Here is a 22299-nt window from a genome sequence, read left to right as displayed (position 1 = left end):
CATCGCATGGTTCTTACACATGCCTTATGGCTAAGGCTTCTAAGGTATCTCCTTCATTGGAACCCTATCTATCTAGTGATGATGAGGACGATGATATGGAAGAACTTAATGTTTCTTACTTAAACATGATGGGTGAGTTGGTTTTTCATTCTCTTCATAAGAATAAATTTGCTTGCTCCAAATTTATGAAAATCTTGGCTTTTGCCATTGAGTGCACAAAAATTATTGAGAAAAGGGAAGAGCATGAGCGCGAGTATGCAAATGAGATTGCAACTCTTACTGAAGCTCTTAAAGAACAACAAACCACCAATGAATCTCTTGAAGAGACCTTTACTCTAGAGCTATCTAAAGTAAAGGAATCTCGTGATAGAGCTTTAGACGTGGCACATGATTTTCAAATTAAAAATGGTGAGCTAGTAATTGCTCATGCTAAACTCCTTGAGGATTTTGAGCTTGTCAAAAATGGCTCTAGGGATATTGAGAGTGAGCTCATCAAACTCACCGAGTCACATGAGCAATTTAAGGCTCTCAACCTAATAGAGCTTGCTAAGTTGCCTTCTCCTTGTGCTATAATTGATAATTCTTGTGCAACTAACTCTACCTCTTGTGAAGCATCCATCTTGAAGGAGAATGTTGAGCTAAGGGCTCAACTTGCTTTGCTAACAAGCAATTATGAGAAATTGGAAGAAAATCATGGAAAGCTCTCTAGCTCCCATGATGACCTTCTAGTCTCTCATGATTTGCTAAAGTTAGCTCATGAGGCTATCATGTCAAATGTAAAATCTTGTGAGCCTCATGTGAGTACTAGCACTACCTCTCAAAATGCTATTTTGCCATGTGCTAGTGCTTTTAGTTCACCCACTCATGCTATTGATTTATCTTGTGGTGAACTACCTTCTATGCCTTGTTGCTCTACAATTCCATGTGCTAGTGCTAGTAATTCACCCACCCATGCTATTGCTATATCTTGTGGTGAATTGCATACCTTGCCTTGTTGCTCTAACAATGAAGCTTCCACTTCCTCTAGTACTTGTGTTGTTACTAACCATGTAGGGGAAATCGAAGAGCTCGAGGCCCAAGTCACTTCTTTGAAGAATGACTTGGTAAAGGGTCATGAAGGGAAGCAATCCCCCAATGACAAGAGTGGACTTGGATTCAACTCCAACAACAAGAACAAGTCCACAATGCACAAGCGGAAGAAGGGCCAAGGGCATGTGAAGGACCCCGCCAAGATTGTGTGCTTCAAGTGCAAGATTGAAGGGCATCATGTTAGATCATGCCCCTTGAAGAAGAAGCCACTTGGCGTGAAGGAACAAGGGAAGCGGCCTCAAGATGGAGCACATGGTCTACCTCAAGGCCAAGCTCAAGGTCTACCTCGACTCGAAGAAAGGCCGCTACCCAAGAAGGATCAAGCCAAGGCTCCCGTTGTGGAGAAATCAGTGAGAAGAAGGAGAAGAGAAGAACATGCTACATATTCCGTGAGAAGGGCTACATCTCCTCCTTTTGCACTAGTGGTAACTCATCCAACCCTATCTTGATCGATGGTGCTTATTCTCTTTGCAAGGATAAGGTTGGAAATGTGTTTGGCCAAATATTTGGGCACTCAATGTGGTTTCTCAAAAAGAACCATTTGGGTTGCCAAGCCTATTGTGACTAACTTCTTAGGACCCAACTTGGTTGGGGACCAACAAGCCGAAATTTGATCAATAGGTACAAGTGGAGGGCATGGAGACTTGACTAGTTCATGAAGACTTAGGGGATCTCCATCATTCTTATTTCCTCAAGTCAAGTTGTATTTCTTCCATCCTTTACCCATGCACCTCCTTGCGGTAACGAGTCCTCAACTCCTTTACTTTGAAAGTTACTTGCTCTCCTTTTACATGTGTTGGTTTTGTACCTTGCATGTGGTTGTGTATGTTGTGCTTCCTACTTGCTTATCTTGCTTTCATGCTTATATATGTTGGGTAGCACATCATGTACAATTGTTCTTTGTTGAGCCTATTGCTTCTTATTGATATCTTAGTTGTTGGCTCATGTGAGAAATTAATGGACTATCCCACTTTGGGGGAGTGATATGCTTTGTGCATTTCACAATCCTAAAATGTGCGACATGATGAATTAAAATTCTATAATGTCCATTAATTATCTCACTTGGTTCTTATTTGCCTCTTGCACGAAGAATGTCTTTATCACATTATGGGGGAGTATTATGCTTTGTGCATTCTACAAGCCTAGAAAATGTGAACATTTGAGGTTGTGTCACATAGGATTGATATTATAGATTATCTTGTTCCTATGTGACATGTGTGCTCAAACAAATCCCACTTTACCATATGCTTTCCTTGTTGTGAAGATGATCTTGGACATGCTCACAAACTACGATATGGAAATATTTCCTAAATACCTTTTGTCCTTGGACAATTGGTAATAAATTGTGTGGTATTGTTTCGGATCATCCTCACACTTGGCTCATGTGCTCAATTGCTTCATGTCTTGCCAAGAATTTGTCCTTGTGGGTTAGACTCCCATATGTCTTCCTTGCTTCTTTTGTATCTCCTTATTTTTCTTGAACCTTGTTAGTGTTTTGATAAACATGGTTGAGTGATGATCCCGCATTTGTGCATGTTGTATTCAAATGCAAAATCCTAAATAGTGCACTAATTTTGGGGGAGCTCTCCTATGTTTGCTAGAACACTCCCTTGTTTCAATAATTTGACTTTGGAAGACAAACCTTTTCTTTTCGGTACTTTTGTGCCATCATGAAAGGTGTTGACGGTTTGGTTTATTTGGAACCTTGCTTTCTTTGGGAGTTGGTTATCTCATTACTTTATATTTGGTTTTAATTTCCTAAAATGAGATAAGTCCTTGAGCATGCTTATTTTGGACATCATCTTGCTTGTTGTGTTTAGTTCATTTGTTGAACTTTGGGGTCAAACTTGTGTTGATTTGATTCTTGGATATGGGTTGGACAACCTTTTGACACGTCACACCTTTGTGTGTCATCGTGGTCTATTTTGCATTTTGTCCAAGTCATATCTCCATTTTGTTCTTGAAAGTATTGCATGCATATTTACTTCATGTATATCTTATGTCATGCTTTGTTTCGTTGATCCAATGCATAGGAAAAACTCTACCATAATCCTAAATCGGCTAAGATGTGCATGGAATTCAAATTCATATCCATATGCACATATTTACGTGGAGTTTGTCCTATGTGTTGTAGTTTCACTAACTACTCGGACCCAATTAGTTTGGGGACCATTGTGTGGTTGAGCTTTGTCTTAGGTACATTGGTGATGCTTTGGATGCTCGTCTCACTCATGAAGAAGAAGTGAAGGACAAGTGACTATTGGAGGCGAGCTATGATGTTATGACTAATTCATATCTACTACATCACACCATTGCATCCGGATAACAAGTATCAATCCCCTCATGCATGTTATCTTGTATCCAACCATAGGGTTATCCTTGGTGATACTTGTTTGCCTCTCTCAAAGCATCTCAACTATCTCCTTCTCTTGGTGATTCTTGTGATGTCTTTGAGGTGTTTTTGGTTGAAGTTGTTCAATGTACAATGAGATAAATATAAGCCATTGGCCGTGCTATAAAGCAAATATCTCATTGGTATATTGTATTACTTCACCTTGGATATCTCGCTCTTATTCTCTTGTATCTATCTTGTGTGTGCATGTTTCTTGATGGATAAGTATCTTTGTGATGTTCTCCACTTAGAGAAACTTATATACATGAGAGATGATACATTTTCTTCTGATATCCATCTTTGTTGGAGTCCATTCCTTTATTCTTGTTTATCTCTTTGGTGGCTCCACAAAGAATTTTATGAGTGCTCATTTTATCCTATTTTCATCTTCACGCACTCATACTTGATTTTGGCACAAGCTTCGTTTTTACTTGTCTCTTATTAATCTTGTGTTTCTTTTCGGTTCATTGGATTGCTTGCTTCATTTATCGAAGCTTTCTCACCTTCTTATCCTCTTGCAATATTTGATCCTCAATATAGTTTGATTTACTCCGGTATTCGTCATTGAATACGTGCATTTGATTTCACTCACATTATGGGAAATGCACACCTTATGAAGGAATTCTAACTATATTGGCCTTCTGAACCTTTCGTCCATTTTGGCAATCGATGCCAATGGGGGAGAAGTTCGAAGGGTGTGAGGGAATTGCTTTTGTTTGGTTCTTAAGCTTTTTCCTCTCATGCTTGCATTTGTTGCTTTGCATGGTTGAATATTTAGAGGATACTCCACTAGGCTTTAATTGCCGATATATGCAATAAAATTCAAGTTCATTCACACATGCATATATTATGGGGGAGTTTGTTCTAAATATTCAACTTGGGTTGTTCGTTAAATTCCATATTTAAACCCTCTCAAAATGATTGTCATCAATTACCAAAATGGGGGAGATTGAAAGAACATGGAGCCCCCATGTGTGGTTTTCGTAATTGATGACAATCCCTATGGACTAACGGTTGTGTTGAGAATCTATCTTAGGTCGTGTCCATAGCCATGTGATGGTCTCAAGGTTGCAAGATGGAGAAGATGGAGTACAATGATGAAGATGGTGTCGAAGAGAGACGAAGATGGTGTTGAAGATGAAGAGAGATGAAGACTGATGACCCACAAGTATAGGGGATCGCAACAGTCTTCACGGGAAGTAAAACCCAATTTATTGATTCGACACAAGGGGAGACAAAGAATACTTGAAAGCCTTAACAGCGGAGTTGTCAATTCAGCTGCACCTGGAAACAGACTTGCTCGCAAGAGTTTATCAGTAGTAACAGTTTTATAGCAGTAGCAGTAGTGAAATATCAGCAACAGTGTAACAAAGACAGTAGTACTGATTATAGTAAACAACAGGATTAAAATACTGTAGGCACAGGGATGGATGACGGGCGTTGCATGGATGAGAGAAACTCGTGTAACAATAAAAGCAGGGCATTTGCAGATAGTAATAAAACGGTATCCAAGTACTAAACAATCCATAGGCATGTGTTCCATATTTAGTCGTACGTGCTCGCAATGAGAAACTTGCACAACATCTTTTGTCCTACCAGCCGGTGGCAGCCGGGCCTCTAGGGAATCTACTGGAAATTAAGGTACTCCTTTTAATAGAGTACCGGAGCAAAGCATTAACACTCCGTGAACACATGTGATCCTCACATCACTGCCTTCCCCTCCGGTTGTCCCAATTTCTGTCACTTTGGGGCCTCGGGTTCCAGACAGCGACATGTGTATACAACTTGCAGGTAAGATCATAAAACAATGAATATCATCATGAAACAATAACATGTTCAGATCTGAGATCATGGCACTCGGGCCCTAGTGACAAGCATTAAGCATAACAAGTTGCAACAATATCATCAAAGTACCAATTACGGACACTAGGCACTATGCCCTAACAATCTTATGCTATTACATGACCAATCTCATCCAATCCCTACCATCCCCTTCAGCCTACAGCGGGGGAATTACCCACACATGGATGGGGGAAACATGGTTGGTCGATGGAGAGGCGTCGGTGGTGATGATGGCGATGATCTCGTCCAATTCTCCGTCCCGGCGGAGTGCCAGAACGGAGTTTGTGGTCCCGAGACGGAGTTTCGCGATGGTGGCGGCGTTCTGGATGGTTTTTGGCGACTTCCACTTCCCGTCTCGCGTTTTTAGATCGAAACCCTTAAATAGTCCAGAGGAGGGCATCAGAGACTGGCCGAGGCGGCCTCACAGTAGGGCGGCGCGCCCCCCTCCAGGACGCGCCGGCCTAGTGTGTGGGGCCCTGGGCCTCCCCCAGGCCTGCCCTTCTGGCTCCGTGAATCTTCTGGAAAAATAAGCCCTTTGACATAAATTCCGGGGATTTTCCTGAGAGTTGAATTTCTGCACAAAAACGAGACACCAGGGCAATTCTGTTGAAAACAGCGTTAGTCCGTGTTAGTTGTATCCAAAATGCACAAATTAGAGGCAAAACAATAGCAAAAGTGTTCGGGGAAGTAGATACGTTTTGGACGTATCAACTCCCCCCAAGCTTAGCTTATTGCTTGTCCTCAAGCAATTCAGTTAACAACTGAGTGCGATAAAAGAACTTTCACGAACACATTTGTTCATATGATGTAAATATTCTCATGATATGGACAAGTACTTAGGCAATTCATAATAAGATACATGCAAATAAAATCATCTAATAGCTATGTCAATCATGGAAAAGGTACCAACAAATTAATAATAAGCATCATGAATCATGTCTATCAGCAGGATTGCAATGTTCATAAAAGGATATGATAAAGTGGTATCTCGCTTGCCCGTATTTGTACAGCAAAACATAAATGCTCGGGTACCTTTGAAGTTCATGGAAAGACTAGAAGTAGAGATTGTCAAAGATAAATGCATCAAAGTTATACCACAGTTAATCACATTTTGGGACAAGCATATTATACTAAGAATGACAGTTGTGCTCTCAAGAAAGTGCTCAAAGAAAGGATGGTGACTCAATGTAAAAGTAAAAGATTGACCCTTCGCAGAGGGAAGCAGGGATTAACATGCGCTAGAGCTTTTCATTTTTTAAACAGGAGTAAAATTATTTTGAGAGGTGTTTGTTGTTGTCAACGAATGGTAATGGGTACTCCAACTACCTCGTCAACCAGACTTTCAAGAGCGGCTCCCATGAAGGACGTTATTTCTACCAGCAAGGTAGATCATCCCTCTTCTCTTTTGTTTACACACATACTTTAGTTTTATTATGAGTGACACTCCCCCCAACCTTTGCTTACACAAGCCATGGCTAACCGAATCCTCGGGTGCCTTCCATCAATCTCATACCATGGAGGAGTGTCTATTTGAAAAATTAAGTTGCTTACAGATGAATCAGGGCAAAACATGTGAAGAGAATTAAGTTTGATTAATTGGGGCTGGGAACCCCGTTGACAGCTCTTATTATGAAAGTCTGTCAAAAGTAAATGACAAGGTTGAAAGATAAACACCACATACTTCCTCATGAGCTATAAAACATTGACACAAATTGAGAAGCATTTTGAAGGTTTAAAGGTAGCGCATGAGAACTTACTTGGAATGGTTTGAAATGCCATGCATAGGTATTTATGGTGGACACTTTGGAATAACTTGGTTTTCAGGGGTTTGGAAGCACGAGCAGCGTTCCCGCTCAGTACATGTGAAGGCTAGCAATAGACTGGTGAGCGACAATCAAGAGCAGTAACCGTCATAATCATGCTTGCGGAAAAATAAATTAACGGAGGCATAAAAGTGATACAAGAACTCTGAGGAAAAGTAAATCATCGAGGCTTAATTGACTTTTGTTCAGTCATATGCATGCGTGAGCATGTACCAAGTCGATTAGAATGAATTATTCAGAGGAGGATACCACAATGTCATACCTATTTATGAATAAAACAATGCAAGCAAATATCTATGACATGCTACTCATATTAATAAACTGGAGCTAAACATGAGAGATCATGAACTACTAGACTTTCTTAAATGACATATACCTCACATGAACCAACTAAGCATGCTCACGTGGATGAGTATATGTACAAAAATGAAAACAAATAGAGTTCATACCAGCCTCTCACCACAGTCGAATTGTCGTAGATCGTCATTATTGCCTTTCACTTGTGTAGCTTGAATAATATGAAATGAAAACCATGCTCCAGCCACCGAAGACCATTGAAATCCATAATTAACTTTACAAAACCAAAGAAGAACAGCAAATATTTTTGGTGTTTTCGAAATGGAAACAAGAACAAGAGGAAACAAGCAAACAAAGAAAAATCTTTTTGGATTTTCTTATAGCAAACCAACGATAGCAAATAAAGCAAAATAAAAGCAAGAAACCAAAATAAACAAATGGTGAAGAGAAACAACAGAAATATTTTTGGTATTTTTGCGTTTTAGGAAAGAAACAAAGTAAAAACAGGAAAATTAAAACTAGAAGAGTCACATAAACACAAAGCAGCAGGAATTCGTCAAACTTGACAACAGTACAGTAATCGATTTTTAAGAAATTCTTCCGCTACCCAGATCGAAAAGTGTTCAACTAATGAATATTAGATAACAACGTGGGGAACATGCACAAAAATTGGTTTTGCAAAATAACGTTCTGGCTGTTTTTGAGAATTTTTTTGGTATCAGTCCAGAATCTGTTTTCAGGCAGCACTTCCCCAAATATCATCTCCCTCTTATTAGAAAACCACTTTAAGAAACTAAACAAGTATGTACAAGTATCCAGCAACTATAATATGCAAAGAATGAGTGATGCCGGTATACCTCCCCCCAAGCTTAGGCTTTTGGCCTAAGTGGAGATCAATCCCATGGCGCCCATGAAGTAGCACCTCCGTAGTACGACGAAGATGGATCCCGTTCCGGGTATGTGCTGGAAGAAGCACCAGGATACGTGATGGTGTAGTCGTAGGAGGGCTCGGCGTCCTCGGAGTCATGCTGCTGGTGGAAGCCATGTATCTTCAGTTGCTCATCCACCTCCTCCTTAGAGCGCGACCACGGTTTCCTGTGAATACTGAACAAATCTGGCTGCGGCATAGGGATTTCCCTCTCATCCCCGTCAGTAAACAACATTCTGTAGACCATATTATCTAAACTAGAGTCAGTTGTAACAAATTGATGACTCTTCATGGCAGCAATATCAAGCCTTATAGGAGTTAATTTCACATCAGTAGGGTCAAGAGGAAGATCTAGATATGCTAAAATGCGTGATGCAACAATTCCTCCAAAAATAGGCCCCTTGTTAGACAAACGGCGAGCAACAAGAGCACCAAGATGATAAGGTGTCTCTCCAGTAAGTGCAGCAACTAAGAAAGCAAGATGATAACTAGAAATATTGCTAGTGTTCTCCCTACCAAGAATGCTAGTAGCAAGATAATAAGCGAAATATCTAATGGCAGGGAGTTGAATGTTTCTTATCTTGCCGCGCTGAATGGTGCGGCTATCATCATTGGTGATATCTCGATAGAGCTCCAGCAAAGCATTGGGATTGTCCTCGATCTTCCTCGCTGTACCTACAGGGCAATATCCAATGCAGTACAAAAATCCTTTAACTTCATAGTAATAGGATTACCATAGATCCTGAATGCAACTGATGGTTGATAGTGCTTGTTGTTGAAATGAAAGCTTTCAACAAAGATTTTAGTTAGCATGTGGTATTGATCCCTCTCATCTTCCATGTAGGTGGTTGATACGTCCAAAACGTATCTACTTTCCCGAACACTTTTGCTATTGTTTTGCCTCTAATTTGTGTATTTTAGATGCAACTAACACGGACTAACGCTGTTTTCAGCAGAACTATTCTGGTGTCTCATTTTTGTGCAGAAATCCAACTTTCAGGAAAATCCTCGGAATTTATGCAGAAGGTCCTATTTTCCCAGAATATTGGCGGAGCCAGAAGGGCAAGCCAGGTGGGGGCCCGAGGGCCCCACACCATAGGGCGGCGCGGCCTAGGAGGGGCCCGCGCGGCCCTACCGTGTGGCGGCCTCGGTCAGCCCCCGACGCCCTCCTTCGGACTATTTATTGCCTTCGACCTAAAAACGCACGGAGAGAAGTCGAAGTCGCCAGAAACTCTCCAGAACGCCGCCACATCGCGAAACTCCGTCTCGGGAGCCAGAAGTCTCCGTTCTGGCACTCCGCCGGGACGGGTAATTGGAGGAGATCATCGCCATCATCACCACCGACGCCTCTCCATCAACCAGCCATGTTTCCCCCATCCATGTGTGAGTAATTCCCCCGCTGTAGGCCAAAGGGGATGGTAGGGATTGGATGAGATTGGTCATGTAATAGCATAAGATTGTTAGGGCATAGTGCCTAGTGTCCGTAATTGGTACTTTGATGATATTGTTGCAACTTGCTATGCTTAATGCTTGTCACTAGGGCCCGAGTGCCATGATCTCAGATCTGAACATGTTATTATTTCATCATGATATTCATTGTTTATGGTCTTACCTGCAAGTTGTATACACATGTCGCTGTCCGGAACCAATGGCCCCGAAGTGACAAGAATCGGGACAACCGGAGGGGATGGTAGTGATGTGAGGATCACATGTGTTCACGGAGTGTTAATGCTTTGCTCCGGTACTCAAAAAAAGGAGTACCTTAATATCCAGTAGATTCCCTTGAGGCCCGGCTGCCACCGGCTGGTAGGACAAAAGATGTTGTGCAAGTTTCTCATTGCGAGCACATACGACTATAATTGGAACACATGCCTATTGATTGCTTTGTACTTGGACACCGTTTTATTATTATCTGCAAATGCCCTGCTATGATTGTTACATGAGTTTCTCTCATCCATGCAACGCCCGTTATCCGTCCCCGTGCCTACAGTATTTTAGTCCTGCTGTTTACTATAATCACTACTGCTGTCTCTGTTACTCTGCTGCTGTTATTTCACTACTGCTACTGCTATAAAACTGTTACTACTGATAAACTCTTGCGAGCAAGTCTGTTTCCAGGTGCAGCTGAATTGACAACTCCGCTGTTAAGGCTTTCAAGTAATCTTTGTCTCCCCTTGTGTCGAATCAATAAATTTGGTTATACTACCCGCGAAGACTGCTGCGATCCCCTATACTTGTGGGTCATCAAGACTGTTTTCTGGCGCCGTTGCCGGGGAGCATAGCTTTATTTGGAAGTTCACTTGGATTGATATTGTTCGCTGCAAATTCTCCATCATGGGTAAACCTCGCGATTCTAAAGTCGCCATATTACCATCCACTACAAGAAAAGGTACAACTCTGAGTACCTCTGCTACTCTTGATTCACCATCTGTGATAAGTCAACTTGTTTCACCGCCACAAGCTTCACTTGTTGGTACTTCTGCTGAATCTGAAAATTCTCATAATATTGATAATGTTTCTGCTGTGCTTGATGATAGTGGTTCATTGGGATCCTTTCTAGATGCTACAATTGCTAGGTCTAGTCAAATTGAAAATACTGAAACTCCTAATGAAAATGCCACTACACCTGTTAATTCACCTGAACTTGATTATTCTAGTGATGATCCTGATGAAGATTATGTGGAGCTTAATGATGATTTTATTAATAGGTGCAATGCTACTGCTGATGCAAGAAAAATTAAAAAGTTTCTCACACAATATACTGTTAGACATAAGCTATCTCCTGATCCTAAATTTGCCACATCTCCTATATGCATTAAGGATAAAGATTATGATTTTTCTCTTGATCTATCTCATATAGCTATTGTAGAGAAAGCACCCTTTTGTGGTACTAAAAAAGAAAGTCCTGTAGAACACATGATTGAACTTTCTTCTATGAGTAGCTTGTTTTCTGATGATGTCAAGATGCGTACTTACTTTGTCGCTAAAATTTTTCCTTTCTCATTAAAGGATGATGCTAAAACTTGGTATAATAATTTGCCTCCTGGTTCTAGATGAGGAGAAATTGCCTGAGGCATGGGCAAGATTTTGTTCTCTTATCAGAGCTCGACCTGGACATGATTTAGAGAAGAATGATCTACTTGATATATTTTATAGTGGACTAACCATTGAATCTAGAGCATATTTGGATAGTTGTGCTGGTTGTGTTTTCAGGAAAAGAACTCCTGCATTTAAGCTGAAGAATTATTGGCTAGAATAAGCCAGAATCATGATGATTGGAATACACCTGAACCAACTCCAACGCTAATATTGAAGAAGAGGGGTTTAATTGAATTGAATGATGAAGATATGAGGGAAGCTAAGAAGTCTCTCAAGGAGAAAGGTATTAAATCCGAAGATGTGAAAAATCTACCTCCCATAGAAGATATATGTGAGATAATTCCCCCTTCACCCATGATAGAGGTAAACTCCCTTCAACGCTTTACTAGGGAAGATATTCCGTATTCAAAACCTCCTGCTCAATGCTTAGATGAGTTTGATAATTATATTGTTAAGCAAGAAAATTTTAATATGAGAGTAGAGAATCATCTAATGGAAAATTCTCAAGCTATTAGAAATTTGCATGATATTGTGGAGAGAACCTCCAATGATGTTAAGATGCTTGTTAAACATTTTCAAATGATTCAAACTCAAATTGATCAACTCACTAAAGTGCAAAATGACTTGCTAAATAATAATTCTAAAGAGAAACATGCTTATGAAGTAACAACTAGAGGTGGTGTCTCTACCCAGGATCCTCTATATCCTGAAGGGCATCCCAAAAGAATTGAACAAGATTCTCAACGCATTGAACCTAGTGCTCCTTCTAAGAAGAAAAAGAAGAAGAAACATAAAAATGTTGTAGAATCCTCTGAACCTGTTAATGATCCTAATAGTATTTCTATTTCTGATGCTGAAACTGAAAGTGGTAATGAACATGATAATGATAAGAATGATGCTTCTGATAAAGAAGAAGTTGAAGATGAACCTGAAAAGCATGCTAAAAATAAAAAGTATACTAAAGAAGATTTTATTGCTAAGAAACATGGTAATGAAAGGGAACCTTGGGTACAAAAGCAAATGCCTTTTCCTGCTAAGAAACTAAAATCAAAGGAAGAAGAACACTATAATAAATTCTGTGATTGGATGAAACCTTTATTCTTGCAAATCCCTTTGAGTGATGCTATTAAATTGCCTCCTTATTCAAAGTATATGAAAGATATTGTTACTAACAAAAGGAAAATCCCCAATGAGGAAATTTCCACTATGCTTGCTAATTACTCTTTCAATGGCAAAGTTCCAAAGAAGTTGGGCGACCCAGGTATACCTACTATTCCTTGTTCTATTAAGAATAATTATGTTAAAACTGCTCTATGTGACTTGGGAGCCGGTGTTAGTGTTATGCCTTTTTCTCTTTATAAGAGACTTTATTTAGATAAGTTGATACCTACTGATATATCTTTGCAAATGGCTGATAAATCTACTGCTATTCCTGTTGGTATATGTGAGGATGTTCCTGTTCAAGTTACTAATAACTGCTTGATATTAACTGATTTTGTTGTGTTGGAAATGCCTGAAGATGATAATATGTCTATTATTCTCGGGAGACCTTTTCTTAACACCGCAGGAGCTGTTATTGATTGCAATAAAGGAAAGGTTACTTTCAATGTTGATGATAAGGAGCATACCGTCTATTTCCCCAAGAGGATTGATAAAGTATGTGGAGTCAATACTATTTCTAATGTGAGAACTATCAAAATTGGAACTATTGATTGTCCTATATATGAGCCTAAAGAAGGATATCAAAATCTTATGATTGGATCCATATCAATACAATTCAAGGTAACATGATTGATTTGAGGTTTATTTCTTCATATGCTATGTAAAATTTATTTGGTGGCAAGACTTGATCAACCTTGTTAACAAATACCTTTTATATGCATAGAGGAGGTAAACAACATCTCTTTCTCCCTCCTCTTGTCTTACTTGCTGTAGCACTTTTGATTTGCAAAGTTCCTTAGTTAATTAGAGATTTCAAAAAATTTCCTGGCCAGTAATAATAAACTTAATACCCAGAAATGTGCATTTTTCAAAGTTTTCAAAAATTCACAAAAATTATACCGTTGGTCCTATTTTTCAAAAATGCACCTGGGAGCACCTGGAGATGACCTATGGGGCACCCCAGGGTGGCACCCCACAGGCTGGCGCGGCCTGGAGGGGGGCGCGCCACCCTAGCGTGTGGGCCCCCCTTTACCCCACTTCATCATCTCTTCCTCCCAGACTCTTCTCTCTCCCGAAAAAATCGACACCAGCTTTCTCTCACTCGCATTTTTGCTCAAGAGATCAGGATTTTTTCGATCTCTTTGCTCAGCCCAGATTTCTGTCTGAAATTTGGCACATTTGCTCTCCGGTATGTGACTCCTCCGATCATCCAAGTAGAATTTTGTTTGGTTGAGTATATCTTGAATATTTTGCTGCTGTAGGTAACATGTTTAGTGAGCTTGCATGCTTGTTCTAGGTTGTATAAACTAGTTTTGATGCATGATTAGTACTATAGCAAGTTCCTATAGTAGTTCCCCTTGATTATATGTCACCAAATCAAATTTTATATTGTTTGTTGAAAAATTTCAGAAAATGGAGTGGAATAAATATCAACTAAACCAACAAGAATTGGAGGTGCAACAAGTCATGAGAGTGAACCGCGAAGAGGGAGTATACCCCTCTTACTACCCGTGCATAGATTTCATGAGAAGCGCAGGAATACTGGAAGATGTTCAGAATCTAATTTCTCGTGCAGGGTTGAATGATTTTGTTGATGGAGAACCATGCCAATATGCAAAATTGACTATGTCTGTTGTGCAGGATTTTAAGTTCAATTGGTCGTGATCTAACCCCATGGTTCAGTATAAGATTTATAATAAAACTGTCAACTTGCCATTCAATGATTTTTGTACAGCAATTAGAGTACCGCAATGGGGGTCATGCGAGAAGATAAGGGGATCGCCGCGAGAGCTCTTAAGCCTCTTCGAGATGATTTATCATGGGAGGAGTTTCTCAGACGATGGTGGTAAAATCACTAGCATTCAACTCCCAGCTATCCGCTACTTTGCTTATTTCATTACTAAATGCGTTCTTGCTAGAAGGAATGGTGGTAAATTATCTATCCAGGATTTAGCTTTTCCAGCTGCTGCACTGCAAGGTAGTAAGACTTATAATTTGGGGGCATTGATAGCTTATAGACTTGCTACTAACCGTGAGAAAGGAGGAATTTGCGGGGGTCTCATCGCCTCTCGTTTACTAGCTTTGCATGGTGTAGAACCTCATCATCTTGATATTCAACTTTCCATAGAAAAACTTGACGTAGTCTCTATGATCAGACATGAATTCGTTTCTGATTCATCTAATTTGGGTAACCTGTCTTACAAGATAACATTTTACAAGAAGTCTTGGAGAACAACTAAGAAAACTGAAAAACTAGTAAGATTGCCTGCGCCTGTTCTATTTAACCTTGATTCCAGGGAGGATTGGTCAGTCACAGAAGGTGCACTGAATGCACACATAGAGGGAGGAGGCCATCATGCAAGAGGCAACACAGAGGAGGTCGAGGACCACCTCGACTCATCATCCGATGCAGCAAGTTCCTCGCATCAACATTTTGGGCATGTGGAGCCTCCACGCTTTTCTTCTGCACAGGAACCTTACTATGACTACGCCATGCATTATCCACCGGCGAGGAACAGCGACCCTCGCTGGGGTTGAACTCCACTTTGGCCAAAAGCCTAAGCTTGGGGGGAGGTATACCGGCATCACTCATTCTTTGCATATTATGATTGCTGGATACTTGTATATACTTGTTTAGTTTGTTTGAGTGGTTTTCTAATGAGAGGGAGATGATATTTGGGGAAGTGCTGCCTGAAAACAGATTCTGGACTGTTACCGAAAAAATTCCGAAAAATAGACAGAACAGTATTTTGTGAAGCCAATTTTTGTGCATGTTCCCCAGGTTGTTATCTAACTTTCATTAGTTGAACACTTTTCGATTTGAGCAGTTGAAGAATTTCTTAAAAATCGAGTACTGTACTGCTGTCAAGTTTGACGAATTTCTGCTGCTTTGTGTTTATGTGAGTCTTCTAGTTTGCTATTTCTTGTTTTTGCTTTGCTTCTTTCCCAAAACACAAAAAGACCAAAAATATTTCTGTTGTTTCTCTTCATCATTTGTTTGTTTTGGTTTCTTGCATTTGTTTCGCTTTATTTGCTATCGTTGGTTTGCTACAAGAAAACCCAAAAAGATTTTGCTTTGTTTGCTTGTTTCCTTTTGTTCTTGTTTCCAATTCGAAAACACCAAAAATATTTGCTGTTCTTCTTTGGTTTGTAAAGTTCATCATGAGTTCAATGGTCTTCGGTGGCTGGAGCGTGGTTTTCATTTCATATTATCCAGGCTACACAAGTGAAAGGCAATAATGACGATCTACGACAATTGGATTGTGGTGAGAGGCTGGTATGAGCTCTATTTGTTTTCATTTTTGTACATATACTCATCCATGTGATCATGCTTAGTTGATTCATGTGAGGTATATGTCATTTAAGAAAGTCTAGTAGTTCATGATCTCTCATGTTTAGCTCCAATTTAGTAATATGAGTAGCATGTCATGGATGTTTGCTTGCATTGTTTTATTCATAAGTAGGTATGGCATTGTGGTATCCTCCTCTGAATGATTCATTTATATCGACTTGGCACATGCTCACGCATGCATATGACTGAACAAAAGTCAATTAAGCCTCGATGATTTATATTGCTTCAGAGTTCTTGTATCACTTTTATGCCTCCGTTAATTTATTTTGCCGCAAGCATGATTATGACGATTCTTTGCTCTCTTGATTTGTCGCTCCCAGTCTATTGCTAGCCTTCACTTGTACTGAGCGGGAACGCTGCTCGTGCTTCCAAACACCTGAAAACCAAGTTGTTCCAAAGTGTCCACCATAAATACCTATGCATGGCATTTCAAACCATTCCAAGTAAATTCTCATGCGCTACCTTTAAAACCTTCAAAATGCTTCTCAATTTGTGTTAATGTTTCATAGCTCATGAGGAAGTATGTGGTGTTTAACTTTCAACCTTGTCATTTACTCTTGACGGACTTTCATTATGGACTAGTGGCACATCCGCTTATCCGATAATTTTGCAAAAAGAGCTGGCAATGGGATTCCCAGTCCCAAATTAATTAACCTAAATAGACACTCCTCCATGGTATGTGATTGTTGGACGGCACCCGATGGATTCGGTTAGCCATGGCTTGTGTAAGCAAAGGTTGGGGGAGTGTCATCATAATAAAACTAAAATAAAAAGGCACTCCTTCATGGTATGAGATTGTTGGCAGGCACCCGAGGATTCCGCTAGCCATGGTTTGTGAAAGAAAGGTTGGAGGGAGTGCCACATAAACATAAAAATAATTCATGGGAGCCGCTCTTGGAAGTCCGGTTGGCGAGGTAGTTGGTGTACCCATTACCATTCGTTGACAACAACAAACACCTCTCAAAATAATTTTACTCCTGTTTTAAAAATGAAAAGCTCTAGCACATGTTAATCCCTGCTTCCCTCTGCGAAGGGTCAATCTTTTACTTTTGTGTTGTGTCTCCATTCTTTCTTTGAGCACTATCTTGAGAGCACAACTGTCATTCTTAGTATAATATGCTTGTCTCAAAATATGATTGATTGTGGTATAACTTTGATGCTTTTATCTTTGACAATCACTACTTCTAGTCTTTCTATGAACTTCAGAGGTGCCCGAGCATTTATGTTTTGCTGATCAAATACGGGCAAGGGAGATACCACTTTATCATACTCTCTTATGAACATTGCAATCCTGCTTATATACATGATTCATGATGCTTATTATTAATTGTTGGTACCTCTCCATGATTGACATAGCTGTTAGATGATCTTATTTGCATGTATCTTATTATGAACTGCCTAAGTGCTAGCCATAGCATGAGAATATATACATCATATGAGCAAATGTGTTCGTGAAAGTTCTTTTATCGCTCAGTTGTTAACTGAATTGCTTGAGGGCAAGCAATAAGCTAAGCTTGGGGGGAGTTGATACGTCCAAAACGTATCTACTTTCCCGAACACTTTTGCTATTGTTTTGCCTCTAATTTGTGTATTTTGGATGCAACTAACACGGACTAACGCTGTTTTCAGCAGAACTGTTCTGGTGTCTCGTTTTTGTGCAGAAATCCAACTTTCAGGAAAATCCTCGGAATTTATGCAGAAGGTCCTATTTTCCCAGAATATTGGCGGAGCCAGAAGGGCAAGCCAGGTGTGGGGCCCTTTCAGGAAAATCCTCGAAATTTATGCAGAAGGTCCTATTTTCCCAGAATATTGGCGGAGCCAGAAGGGCAAGCCAGGTGGGGGCCCGAGGGCCCCACACCATAGGGCGGCGCGGCCCAGGAGGGGCCCGCGCGGCCCTACCGTGTGGCGGCCTCGGTCAGCCCCCGATGCCCTCCTTCGGACTATTTATTGCCTTCGACCTAAAAACGCACGGAGAGAAGTCGAAGTCGCCAGAAACTCTCCAGAACGCCGCCACATCGCGAAACTCCGTCTCGGGAGCCAGAAGTCTCCGTTCTGGCACTCCGCCGGGATGGGGAATTGGAGGAGATCATCGCCATCATCACCACCGACGCCTCTCCATCAACCAGCCATGTTTCCCCCATCCATGTGTGAGTAATTCCCCCGCTGTAGGCCGAAGGGGATGGTAGGGATTGGATGAGATTGGTCATGTAATAGCATAAGATTGTTAGGGCATAGTGTCTAGTGTCTGTAATTGGTACTTTGATGATATTGTTGCAACTTGCTATGCTTAATGCTTGTCACTAGGGCCCGAGTGCCATGATCTCAGATCTGAACATGTTATTATTTCATCATGATATTCATTGTTTATGGTCTTACCTGCAAGTTGTATACACATGTATCTGTCCGGAACCAATGGCCCCGAAGTGACAAGAATCGGGACAACCGGAGGGGATGGTAGTGATGCGAGGATCACATGTGTTCACGGAGTGTTAATGCTTTGCTCCGGTACTCTATTAAAAGGAGTACCTTAATATCCAGTAGATTCCCTTGAGGCCCGGCTGCCACCGGCTGGTAGGACAAAAGATGTTGTGCAAGTTTCTCATTGCGAGCACGTACGACTATAATTGGAACACATGCCTATTGATTGCTTTGTACTTGGACACCGTTTTATTATTATCTGCAAATGCCCTGCTATGATTGTTACATGAGTTTCTCTCATCCATGCAACGCCCGTTATCCGTCCCCGTGCCTACAGTATTTTAATCCTGCTGTTTACTATAATCACTACTGCTGTCTCTGTTACTCTGCTGCTGTTATTTCACTACTGCTACTGCTATAAAACTGTTACTACTGATAAACTCTTGCGAGCAAGTCTGTTTCCAGGTGCAGCTGAATTGACAACTCCGCTGTTAAGGCTTTCAAGTAATCTTTGTCTCCCCTTGTGTCGAATCAATAAATTGGGTTATACTACCCGCGAAGACTGCTGCGATCCCCTATACTTGTGGGTCATCAGTGGTTAAGCCCACATTACCGGCGAGGACCAAGAAATCATCCAGCAAACCTGCATTACTCAAAAAGTTATAACATGGAAAAGATGAAGCGTTAGGGACTCCATTGTCCTTTTCGGCTTCGAAGCTCGGTGCGATGACGTCCTCATTATAGGATCACCTGAATCGAGTGGCGGTCCTAGAGGGCCTCCCCGTGCTTCTCGTCTCTCTTTCAAATACTTCTCCAAAGTTATAGTTATCCATCTCCTTTTCTGAAATTTTTCAACAAACATTATAAAATTTGATTTGGTGACATATAATTGAGGGAAACTACTATAGGAACTTGCTAGAGTACTAAGCATGCATCAAAACTAATTCTTACAACTTAGAACAAGCATGCAAGCTCACTAAACATGTTACCTACAGCAGCAAAATATTCAAGATATACTCAACCAAACAAAATTCTACTTGGATAATCGGAGGAGTCACATACCGGAGAGCAAATGTGCCAAATTTCAGACAGAAATCTGGGCTGAGCAAAGAGATCGAGAAATCTTGAGCTCTTGATCAGAAACGCGAGTGAGAGAAAGCTAGTGCGAGTTTTTTCGGAAGAGAGAATGAGATGGGAGAAAGAGATGAAGTAGTGGGGCAAGGAGGGGCCCACACAACAGGGTGGCGCGCCCCCCTCCTTGGTCGCGCCGGCTGGTGGTGTGCCACCCTGGGGTGCCCCACTGGTCATCCCCAGGTGCTCCCAGGTGCCTCTTTGAAGAATAAGACCAACGGCATAATTTTTGTGAATTTTTGAAAACTTTGAAAAATGCACATTTCTGGGTATTAGATTTATTATTACTGGGCAGAAAAAGATTTTGAAATCTCTATACAACTAAAGAACTTTGCAAAACAAAAAGTGCTACAGCAAGTAGAACAAGTGGAGGAAGAAAGAAATGTTGTTTAACTCCTCTATGCATATAAAATGTATTTGTTAACAAGGTTGATCAAGTCTTGCCACCAAATAAATTTTACATAGCATAAGAAGAAATAAACCTCAAATCAATCATGTTACCTTGAATTGTATTGATATGGATCCAATCATAATATTTTGATATCCTTCTTTAGGCTCATATATAGGACAATCAATAGCTCCAACTTTGATAGTGTTGTCGTCAGAAACCCACCGGCGGGCAGCGACGGGCAACACCGTAGAGCCGGGAACAACCTAGAGCTGCGGCTGGCTGAGGTCCCTCCGAGCGACGGCCCGCAAAGCCTTCTGGTCACACGTCCGATGCTGATGCAAGGGCGTGCCACCTGACCTATACCTGGTCAGGAAGGTGATGGAGATGCCTCGCTTAGTTTCCTGCATGGCATACACGTAAACATTAAATACGAGCCTCGATCGGCTCTCAGGTTATCCTGTGAATCGGCTCAGGGAGCCGATCCACCCATGATTCGTACGAGGTGCACGAATATATGGTGGTCCTGCTTGATCAAGATAAAGCTAATGAGATCTACGACGATTTAGGGTTTTCACCGCATAATCGGATCATCCTACTCACGGTTGGGCCTCGCGGCCACTCACGGTGATCGTAAGCCGATCCTAAACAAGGCCTAAAAACCAACACAAGGTTGATCCCCGGAACATCCTGTTTAGGGCCAGCGAACGACACCCTACGTGCCGCTGGATCCTCCACCCCTTTGTAAGGCCTAACTATTGCAGATATTAAACTAATCCTTGTAGAACAAGGAGCAATCGTAACGGATCAGATCTACTAAATAACGATCAAGCGGGGTGCCGCCCCCACACCTAAGATAGGTGTGAGGGCGGCTAGACATGCAAGGGTTGCACTACGATAGCATGTTACGCGAAGAACTATGCTAACCCTAACACATCTATGATAACTACGCTGCTCGCCATCAACAAGGCTTCAGTACGAGCAACGCATGAACAACGTGGAGCTTGTGCTGCCTAGATCGCAAGATGCGATCTAGGCAGCATGTTGCTTACCGGTAGAAACCCTCGAGACGAAGGAGTTGGCGATGCGCCGAGATTGATTTGTTGGTTGAACGTTGGTTGTTGTTTATTCCATAAACCCTAGATACATATTTATAGTCCAGGGGACTTTCTAACGTGGGAATAATCCCCACCGTGCACGATACAAACTCTAACTTTTAATCTAAGATATAATCTACCATAATTAAAGATACACGGGCAATCTAGCCCAAACTCTTCGTGCGAGGCCGCTTCAAAGATCTCCCACGTGTAATCTTCTAAGCCCATCTCTCTTACGGCCCACCTCCTGATTTGACCAAAATCTGGTGATAACACATGCCCCCCTGGTTTTGGCAATGATAATTTCAAAACCACTCTGTTTTTCCTTCGAAGGGTCACGTCATGGCAGAGCAGACCTGTCGCAGTATTCCTCATCATGATGCCTTGTCTTTCCAGCTTCTCTGCAAAATTTGATAACCTTGGCATCATTTCCTCGAAAACTGCAATGGCATTAAATTTCCACCAGGCTTCTCATTATTTAACTGTGCCGATTGATTAGCTCTCTTCATCCCCTTCCTCTGTTCCGTCCATCGGCACCAAAAAACCCTCTTCTCTCTCAGCCATGTCTTCTTCTTCCTCCTCTTTCGTCTCTCTCCAATCCTTCTCTTCAAGCGAGCCGGAGTGGAACTCCGATCACGCGCCAGAGAGCGACCTGCCTCTGACCGATGGGGAAGAGGACCTCAAGTTCCTCATCGATGGGGAGCTGATGAGCGAAAGTGAAGACGACCTCCATCCTTGGGCGAAACCCACCTCCCCCGACGGGAAGGGGGAAGAAGTAGAGGAAGAAGAAGAAAAAGAGGAGGGCGGCCCCTCTTCCCCCGCTAAGCTTCTGCCGGCCAAGCGATTCCGCGCTTGGGCGGACAGCGAAGACGATGATGATGACGAGGAGGAAGAGGAGGAGGATGAATCCTCCTCCTCCATCGGGTATCCACCGACCAAGCGCTTCCGCTCCTGGGCGGACAGCGAGGATGATGATGATGACGAGGAGGGCGAGTCTCCAGCCAAGGGCTGGGGCAGCAGCGACGAGGAGCTTCCTGGGAGCAGCGCCGACGACATCGACGGCGGTGACGATGAGGACAGCGACGACTAGTAGAATAGGACTAGTAGTAGCAGTGCACTAGGCACCAGATCCCTCTTTTGAGAGCCATTGGCTCTTTCTTGTAAAGCCGCTCCTTTGAATTAATGAAAATTGTTCTTTCAATTCATCTTTTAATTAATCCAATTTCATTCCTTCCGCCTGTCATGCCAAGACCGATAGCAACGTATCGGATTTCTTTTCTTT

The sequence above is a fragment of the Lolium perenne genome, chromosome 7 (genome assembly GCF_019359855.2).
Source record: "Lolium perenne isolate Kyuss_39 chromosome 7, Kyuss_2.0, whole genome shotgun sequence".
Classification (NCBI taxonomy): domain Eukaryota; kingdom Viridiplantae; phylum Streptophyta; class Magnoliopsida; order Poales; family Poaceae; genus Lolium; species Lolium perenne.
This window is presented reverse-complemented; position numbering follows the sequence as displayed.